Source organism: Anomalospiza imberbis, chromosome 8, assembly GCF_031753505.1.
Source record: "Anomalospiza imberbis isolate Cuckoo-Finch-1a 21T00152 chromosome 8, ASM3175350v1, whole genome shotgun sequence".
Classification (NCBI taxonomy): domain Eukaryota; kingdom Metazoa; phylum Chordata; class Aves; order Passeriformes; family Viduidae; genus Anomalospiza; species Anomalospiza imberbis.
Window position 1 is genome coordinate 16,760,291 of NC_089688.1, and position 7,373 is coordinate 16,767,663.

Here is a 7,373-nt window from a genome sequence, read left to right on the forward strand (position 1 = left end):
CTTAATTCTGCCCTGGGGTAAAACTCTGTCAGCTGCTATAACTGTATATTACCTATCAAATAAATCAACACAGTACACACTTTACTCCACCTTAGGTACATACAAGGAAGAGTCTTAGTTCCTGTGTGCTTTATTTTACAATTTTAAATGAAACATTTTCATGTGAAAAATGGCAGTGTTATGGAATATATTGTTGTGCCTTTAAAATGCAATGCCTTTTTTCAGGATTGCTTTGGTAGTATTTTTAATAGTCAAAACGGCTTAACAAGAAATCAGGGGTTTGACCAATTCACATCTTCTGGAATTATTAAGTAATTATATAAATAATAAAGCACTGAGCTTAAAAAATGACAATTTAAATTCAGTAACATTGATATGGCTGAGTTTCATTTTTACTGGAAAGGAAACAGCTTTGACAAGATCATATTTTTTAATAAAATGAGTGTGATATTTTTCTATCAGGTCTCTTTAATTCCAGTATCATAAAAATGTTGTATATCTTTATTGATAGACTTTAGCTGGTGCATTCTCTTCTCTACAGCATATATATGTTAATGATTTTCTCAGCACTGACATACAATATGTTTAACCAGATGATTTTTCCTTTCACTCAGAGTTACTTCTCTGAGCAGTAATTTAGTGGGCAGTTCTCAAATGACAACTCTGAGAAATACACACACCATGTCTTGTTAAAAGTGTATTTTAATGATGTCTTGCTTGACCATGTTTCGTTTTTGTAGAATTGTAAATAATTCCTACTCTTCTTGTGATCTGTAGCTGGAGAGACACAGGACTGGAGGAGACCAGCTATGCAATCAAGTCCAGTGCATTTGCAATCACTTTGCAGCAGGTGTTTAGACGGAAAGAAACCACAATTCCCTCCCTATGCCACAAACCTCAGAATAACTCAAACCTGCTTGTGCTAAAAAGACACACACACATGCACACAAAAACCCAAAACCAAAACCCAAAGCCCCTGAGAAAAGTAATAACTCATCACAGGAAAACAGCAGAAGATACCTGGAGCCAGAGCATCACCCACTGCTGGGAGCTGCATGGGCAAGGGAGTGTGGTATGTCAATAGGCACAGCTGATCTCAGCACATTGCAAATGTAACTCTAGTCAGGCAGTAGATGTGCTCTCTTTAATGATATTACTGAACAGATTACATAAATGAGTGAGAATTTATGTACAGAATTTGCATGTGTTTGCAACTGATCTGAAACTTATAAATACATTTCTGTATTTACACGCACAAGTAAATTAATATTGATTTCCAACCAGCAAGCACTACGAAAATGGCATTCAAGTGCATGTTTCCAGGTGCAAAGTATTTAGCTGGAAAGCAAAGCAAGCAAGTTTGCAATGAGAACAGTGAAAATGTGGATGCAGTTCTGGAAAGAATAACTTGCATTGTTTGTGTTGCAGTGGGGCTGGAGGTTGCAGACACCCTGGAGATCTCCTGGGCAGAGCACTCTGCAATCCTACTGCAAAAGAGCTTCTCTCCAGCCTGTACTAGTGCCTCAGTTTAGCAACACGGGTCTAACTCCCAAGTGGGTGCTCATTCCCTGCCCAGAGAGCTTTATTGGGTACGCAGCTCAACTCTCCGGGTAGGCCATTGAAGGTTTACAAGCCACTGGCCTCTGGGACATTGTGGCTATTGCATGTACCAAGTCTGCTCCTACATTGCTTCATTTTCAATCCCCTGCATAGCCTCCATCTGCACACCCTCAGCACCCCTGACCCCCAGCTTCTCACTCCCCAAGCTATAACACATCTATGCATTCTCCAAAGAGGAGACTCCCCCTGACTACCCACATTCCGGAGCCTGTATCCACTCCTTCCCTCATCTCCCAACACTGCCTCCTACCTTTCTTAGAGCAAGGCCACTACCCTGGGCAGACATACTGGGTTCCAAGGCACCATTCCTCACTGTCCTCCCACTGTGGGCCCAGTCCAAATTGAGGATTTTGGGTCAGGGCTGTAGAGGGCAGAGGTAATAGTAGCTTTTGGGGCTGCATGAATCAAGTCTAAACCCTTCTCTTCACCAGAGAAGGCAATTACTTTACCAAGGATCGGGTTTTTAACCAAGGTATTACAATCACATCTCTCTGGATTTGCTTTTGTTTTTTCCTTCTCCTTTCCCTGAAACTCCTCCTGATGTTTGGTGCATTTTTCTTGGGTACGCTTTGTTGTTTTGGGGTTATTTTGTTGCTATTGTTGCTTGCAGCCACCAGAGAGTTCCCTTCCGCTGGTTAATGGCTCATTAACTAGCTCTCTCCATGCAGGAGTAGGGCCTGGGAAGTGCTGAATTCTGGAAAATCCTCACCAGCAAGGAACCATTCGCCAGCAAGAAAATCCTCTTTTCAGAGGGGGCCCTGTGTCATGGGGCAGCAAGGGGAGACAGTCCGTGGATGGGAGGGATAGGGACAGAGCCCACAGGAGTGTGGGGCACAGGCATTGTTGCTGTTCCTTGAAAAAAGACACTGGCTCTTGGGAAGAGGGGGGAGAGGAGACAGGAGCTGGATTGTTAGAGGATTCAATGAGCTGTGCCCAATGTATTCGAAAGGTGCTTAAGACAGCCAAAGCTCCTCACCAAACATACACTGCTGTGAGCAGCACAGCAGCACAGCAGTGCCCACAGGCTGCAGAGAGGCAGCCCAGCTCCCCCGCCCCTCGCACAGCACACCCCAGAAACCGGCACCATCCCCCTGCCCCTGCCCCACACCACCACGGCATGGCAAAGGTGCCAAAGCTTCCACACATGCTCACCTGGACTTCTGACTACCCCAGAAGAGGTGCCCACCTCAAACCTCTCCCCTCCCCCCATTTTTACCCTTCCAGGTCAAAAATGACTTGCAGCTTTAGGTTGTCCCAGTCAAGCAACCCAATGGCTAGGCCAGAGAGGAGGTAGAGGATTTTCCATAGATATAAAAAGGAGAATTCAAAGCAAGTCTTGGGATTGACAAGACTAGTGAAACCTGTTTTCTGTTAGCTTTGTATCCTGATTCCTTTGTCCTCCCTTCATCACCACTACAATAACTGCAGAGGACAAATTCTCCTCCAGTGCCTCCCTTTGCCCCAGGAGGACTCTCAGCTTGTGTGCTGTCACTGGCTCCAAGCCATGTGCTGTTTGGTCACTGGGCATGGAGGGGTGGCTGGTCAGCAGAGAAGATGGAGTAGTCCTGGTGCTGGCACCAATGTGAACCTTGCTTCTTTACCCCATCATTAGTTTAAACACATTTTGTAGGCATAGAATAGTTTAGTGGTCTTTGTCCGTGTGTTGAGTATGGCTGACGCTGACAGGTAGGTTAAACATTATGGAGAGGATGGGGACAAGTGACAGACAGTGCAATTGCCTCTGCTGGGTTACCTGAGCTTAAACTTAAAAAAGGTGATAGTTTCATTTCATCAGTGTCAAAAAGTACCCTCACCTGCAGCTGCAGAACAAAGCACAGCTCAGGCTCATGAACATTAGCAGTCAGTTTGTCACACTTTAATCAGGTAGCTCCCATCAGCAAAACTGCAGAAATCACTTTTCTTGGGGGTCTTGTGGCTCAGCTTCACTGCAAAGATGAATTTTCTTCACCCACAAGGGCTGGCACCTCAGGGCCTTCTGAAATACCCTGGGGCAATCAAAATTGAACCTACTCCCACAGTTGCTCAGCTTGCCAAGCAAGGTCCACAGACACAGCAGAGATGTTAAGATCTTGATGTCACATGTGCAGTGACTGTGACATTGCTTATGACCTAGCCCTGTGGCCATAGCCCCAGCAAGGCCAGTCACCTTGTTACCGGGCATTTTTGGTCTGTGGGGTACCAGCTCACCTACAGATTACCACACCTGATAAAAGCAACAGTTTCTCACCATGCATTTTTCGTACACCTCCAAGTTCATCACAAATGAAGTACTGATGATTACCGCCATTTTAAAGGCAGGGAAACTGAGGTATTGCGTGATGCATGACCCAGTGTCTCCCAACAGACTGGTGGCAGGGAGCAAAGATACAAACAAGTTCCCTAAATGTCAGTGCAGAGTGCAGGAACTGGATTATCATGTGGACAGTATTCACTGTGTGATGCTCGCACTGGTCTCCGGGGAAGCTTTGTAAGACCAGCTTCACACCCAGGGTGGTCTAGGATTTGAGAGTGGCAGGGCAGAAAGAAGACATTCCCTGACAAGCTTTTGCCTCAGAGAAAGACTTGAAAAAAGTTCAGCTCAAGGTCCTTGTGAAAAGGACGCCTGCAGGGCCACCCGCACCGCTCTCTAGTTGCTCCCAAGCAGTGAATTCATCTGGCCAAAGTTCTGGGGAAAGTGAAAAAAAGTACATATGAGGAGACAGAAGCTAGCCCCATCGACCACTCACACTGTTTGACATTAAAAAGTGCTGACAGCAGAGAGGGAGGAAAGGAATGGACGAAGGGACACTTTCATCTCATGACAGTCTCCTGCCAGCCCCAGCCACTGTGTCTCCCTCTCACCCCCCCCCCGCTTCTGGCCCCTTGCTTTCCTAGGCATTTTATTAAATAGGGTCACAGCCCGCATTACAGTCTCTCCCACAGCCCTGGCAAAATGAAAACACTCGCCCATCCCCATGACCCCCACCCTCCCAGATCTCCGTCTCCTTCACCATTTCCCCCCATTCCAGAACTGAGATCTCCACCCCACAGCAACCTTGGCGTTTCATAGCCAAACATCAAGGCTAAGGGCTCCAGGGAGGAGGAAGGTCTCCCCCTTTTTTTTTTTTCCTCTACATGAATTATCTCAGTTAGTTGAAAGAAAAATCCAAAAATTGAGCTTTACCTTGGCAATTTATGAGGCTAGAGGAGTAATTTATGGTTTGATACAACTTTATTTTGTTCCTTCTTTACACACACACACACAGACACACACAGACACACACACACACAGACACACACAGATAAACACATACATACACCTAAGGAGACACTGAGCTGAATTTATCACATTAAGTACCTGCCTGCTAAAAGGACAGGACTGGACATAATTTACAAGGCAGGATAGGGAGGGGTTCACATGTGGGGGGAAACATTTAGAAGAGTTAATGTTTGAAAGTTGGTCTTTGAAGGCAGGAGGCTCCTCTAGACAGAAAAAGAAAACCTAACTAATTAAAACTGATGTATCAGTTTCAGAAGAAGAATGTGCTGGGAATGAAACTGTGCATGGGCAAAAACAACAGTCACCCGGGTTAGCCATGACAGTGTAGACACCCCCAGGGAGAAGGCCTAGATTCCAGCATCAGACCAACAGGTGTGAGATCTCACTCGCTGGGGCAGTAGCCAAAGCCCCCTGCCGAAGTGGCTGGTCTGATGCAGGACACAACTTAGGTGCAGAAGCAAATGTGGGTCATCTGTAGGGTTTGAATCATGGTCATGGCATGCCAGCAATGTGACCCACTGAGCTCTGCTCGGAGGAGGAGGGAGGGGACCTTGGGCCATAGATGTGCCGCCGGTTGTTTCAGTAGCAATCAAGCATTGTGAATGGCCAAAGGAGAGGACTTGTCTGCCCCAGAATGCTGTCCAACTGCACAAGCAGCAAAAAGGAAAGAGGGCACAGAGGGCTAAGCGACTGGTCCAAGGCCAGTGCACAACCACAGCTGTGGCCAGCATTCACACCTCCCCAGCCTCGCTGTGTCTCAGTCAGTGAGTTCAAGCAGGAACATCCTGGCTTCATCTCTGCATTTTCCAGTATACCTTCCTGAAGCGTCCTCCTCCCACTTAGGGATACCTGGGGGGCCTCTCCTAACACCTTCCCCAGTTCTCCAAACCTCTGTAACTGAGGTCTAGGGGGGAGGTGCCTCCAGACACTATCCAGGAAAGGTGAAGTCTGAGTAGCTAAGTATACTGAGATGAGAAACACGTGCAGAGCATCGCAACTGGTGTTTGATTCTCTTTTGTGCATTTCCCTAATTTCACAATGCATCTCTATCTTCCATTTAGGAATCTGAGCCATTGAAGACATCCAGTGACTTGGACCTGGGTCACAGTGCAATTAAATCTATCAGCCAAGTGCCAGGTGAGCCCCCTGCAGCCAGACAGTTCTTCCACTCCAGGGACCTGTACCTGATGTGGTTGGGCACTGACTTTAACCCCTCTTCCACTGCCTTTGTCCAGGACTGCACACATTATTTCCTCTGAGTCATACAATTCTATTACTCCTACAAGCCTCAAATCCTTTAAATTATTAGGAGGAGAGGTAAGTATGGGTGTGGAGAAAATGGAAAAAAGAGGCAAAAAAAAAAAAAAAAAAAAAAAAAAAAAAAGAGAGAGTGAGAGAATCTTGAAAGTATTTCAGAAATGCCCCTTACCCAAATGCAGATTCTTTCCAAAATGTGCCTTGATGAAAACTGGTCAAGCTGCGAGTGCCCTTTTATACTGCTGGGTCTGTGCATCAGGCAGAGGCACACCAGACAATAAACAGCCCCTGCTTGTCAGTCCACATAGCAAATTTCTGGAGCTCACTGAAAAAAACCCCAGAAGGTGATTTGTATGTAAACACAGAACACCCACTCCCTTTGGTAGGGAAGGTGTTCTTTGTCTTACAGCTTTCCCTGTAGACATCAGCTTGTTTACAAATCTTACAGCAACCCACAGCCATGGCATTAAACAGGTGAAGAGAATAACGCTTTTTTCTTATTGATCTAGGGTCGGTTTCATTTGTAAGCAAAAGGGCAGCTGTCAATAGACTGCATGATCTAAGGCACCAATCCAGAGAAATCTTAAGCACGTGAACGCCAGGGAGCAAGGATGGGATTCAGGGCTGTTGAACTGGGGCCAGGAGCCTAAACCAGCCTTTATTTCATGTTGTATCATAATTCTGTTGTGTGAATGAGAGGGAAGCATTGATAAATGGGAAGTTGGAAGGAGAAGAAGAAGAAAACATGTCTACTTCTTGTCCAATAATGTTAGCAGTGTATTTATAAAACCAAAACAAGACTAATCTTCACTTCTCTGTGCCTCTCAGGGAGCCTTGTCTATATTGTCTGTTTTGTTTAGATTGTGCACTCTTCATGACCAAGATTATCTGCATTTTGTGTCTCGTAAAGCACTGGGCACTTTTATATAATAGTAATAATCTATAAAATGCACAAATAAAAATATCAGAGCCAACAAATGATGTTGCAAAATTGTTTCTGCCTAAAAGGAGCAGCAAAATTCCAGTTAAAAATACCCATGTCTACCTTGATAATAAAATGTGTGTGATTGTGCATGCACATGCAGATATATAGGTGCATATAGTAGGGAAGAAGAATCAAGGAAGGAATAAGTTCATCAAATCTGTAAGTATGTGGCACGTCAGCATCATGCAAGCTACCCTGGGTGCAATCAAAGCCTTCCGACGCTCCGAGGGA

The 7,373-nt window shown here is 45.5% G+C and overlaps 1 long non-coding RNA gene across 1 annotated transcript; it reads left to right on the forward strand.

The window, feature by feature from the left end:
- Positions 1 to 1,818: 1,818 nt before the first annotated feature.
- LOC137478015 (uncharacterized) lies at positions 1,819 to 7,135 on the forward strand. Its single transcript, XR_011001358.1, has 3 exons — positions 1,819 to 3,949; positions 5,962 to 6,037; positions 6,667 to 7,135. It is a non-coding gene; the product is annotated as an uncharacterized lncRNA (long non-coding RNA).
- The last annotated feature ends 238 nt before the right edge of the window (positions 7,136 to 7,373 follow it).